The following is a 2276-nucleotide window of genomic DNA, read 5'->3' as shown; positions in this document are numbered from 1 at the left end:
TAAATTCTACTTTAAAATCTAAATCTTTACCAACAGGCATTTGTGGTTTGGGCTAAGCATTCAGCTACAGTATTGTACACAGATTCAAAACAGGCCTAGATGGAAGTGAAGATGGCCTGCCCTAGAAATTTGTGTGAAGTGACCCAAAAAGTGGCTCTAAAAAGATGTCAAACATGCTTATGATTAGTTTTATTAAAATTACTTCATGTAACGTGAAATTGGCAAAGAAGAAATATTTGTAAATTGGTAATTCTAGATTGATTCTGTGGATGTAATTTAAATATGTATGTGAATGAAATTAAAATACTAGCTTTCTCTAAGTAGAAATTTGACTATTTAATTCACATTCTGGAAATCATATATTCAGGTTGGCTAAAATACTTTTTGGGGACCCTCTCTTTTCGGAAATGGGAGATGCCTTCTATTTCATCTCCTGAGCTATCATCCTCTTCTCATTCCTTTTTTTTCTGTTTAGTTTTTATTTCATAGTCATAAGGTTAATTTTGCAATCCAGCTAAACTTGGAGAGGGATAAGGAAAATATGGAACCCAAAGAACTGCAGTGGGAGCACAAAGATTATAGGGTATTTCGAGCAGATGGGGGTGAAGGGGTGCTCTCCTGAGCTACAGAAAGAATGGTCTGGTGGTTAAGATAAAACGCAAGTCAAATTTATTAGATTTGTCCACAGTCAGCAGTGGTGATCTTCTTGCTGGTCTTGCCATTCCTGGACCCAAAGCACTCCATGACTTCCACAATATTCATTCCCTCTTTCACCTTGCCAAAGACCACAGGTTTGCCATCCAACCACTCAGTCTTGGCAGTGCAGATGAAAAACTGGGAACAGCTTGTGTTGGTTCTAGCATTTGCCATGGACAAGATGCCAGGACCCATATGCTTCAGGATGAAACTCTTAGCAAATTTCTCCGCATAGATGGACTTACCACCAGTGCCATTATGGTGTGTGAAGTCACAACCCTGGCACATAAATCCTGGAATTACAGTATTCTGTGAAAGCGGGAACCTTTATAAACAAATCCTTTCTCCCCAGTGCTCAGAGCACGGAAATTTTCTGCTATCTTTGGAACTTTGTCTGCAAACAGCTTGAAGTAGACACAGCCCAAGGGCTCACCGTCAATGGCAATGTTGAAGAACACGGTGGGGTTGACCATGGCTGGACAGTGGGAGAGGCTCCAGACGGCAGTGTCTGCAAGGCCCTCTTCTCGTTCCTTGATCCAGCTTTCTCCCTGCTTCTACTCTTGCTCCCATACCCCCCACATTCCACTCTCTATAAACCTGTCAGAGTGGTTATTTTAACATAGAAATCAGATCATGTGCCTTTCCTGCTTAGGACCCTCAAATGGCTTCCCCCCACATTTGGAATACTATCCAAAGTCCTTCTCCTGGCCCACCAAGGCCATCAAAACCTGGCACTCACCTCCCTTTCCCGCCGGTTTCCCACCTTTCTCTCCTCCCTTACTCTGATCCTGCCTCACTCACCTCCTTGCTGGTCTTTGACTCAAGGCCTTATTTTGCCCTCTTTCTGCATGATGCTTCCTCAGGTCTCCATGTGACTGGCTCCCTCACTTCATGCAGGTCTCTACTTGATCATCTCCTCAGGGCGATCCCCAACTGCCCTATCTAAAGAGACCCCTAGGCACTCTCTGTCTCCTTGATCTGCTTCTTTCTTTTCATAGCACTCATTATCCTCTGCCTTTGTTATGTGCATTATTTGCATATTTGCCAGTCTCCCCCACTGGAATGCAAGCTCCATGAGGGCTTTGTCCCTTTTTTTTGTTTTTTAAAATGCTGAATTCTCAGTGCCTAGAATAGTGCTTTGCATATAGTAGACAGTCAATAAATATTTTTTTTAAATTTTTTATTTATTTATTTTTTATTTATGGCTGTGTTGGGTCTTCGTTTCTGTGTGAGGGCTTTCTCTAGTTGTGGCAAGTGGGGGTCACTCTTCATCGCGGTGCGCGGGCCTCTCATTATCGCGGCCTCTCTTGTTGCAGAGCACAGGCTCCAGACGCGCAGGCTCAGTAATTGTGGCTCATGGGCCCAGTTGCTCTGCGGCATGTGGGATCCTCCCAGCCCAGGGCTCGAACCCGTGTCCCCTGCATTAGCAGGCAGACTCTCAACCACTGCGCCACCAGGGAAGCCCGTCAATAAATATTGAATAAATGAATAAATAAGTGAATGACTATATGCTATCTATTAAGTACCAGTTATGGACCAGGCATTATTCCTGCTTCTTCAATGTATATTGTTATGTAACT

At 43.5% G+C, this 2276-nt stretch overlaps 1 pseudogene; it reads right to left on the bottom strand.

The window, feature by feature from the left end:
* Window positions 1–672: 672 nt before the first annotated feature.
* LOC132360456 (peptidyl-prolyl cis-trans isomerase A-like) lies at window positions 673–1172 on the bottom strand (annotated as a pseudogene).
* Window positions 1173–2276: the final 1104 nt, after the last annotated feature.

This window comes from Balaenoptera ricei, chromosome 2, assembly GCF_028023285.1.
Source record: "Balaenoptera ricei isolate mBalRic1 chromosome 2, mBalRic1.hap2, whole genome shotgun sequence".
NCBI classification, from domain to species: domain Eukaryota; kingdom Metazoa; phylum Chordata; class Mammalia; order Artiodactyla; family Balaenopteridae; genus Balaenoptera; species Balaenoptera ricei.
This window is presented reverse-complemented; position numbering and strand designations above follow the sequence as displayed.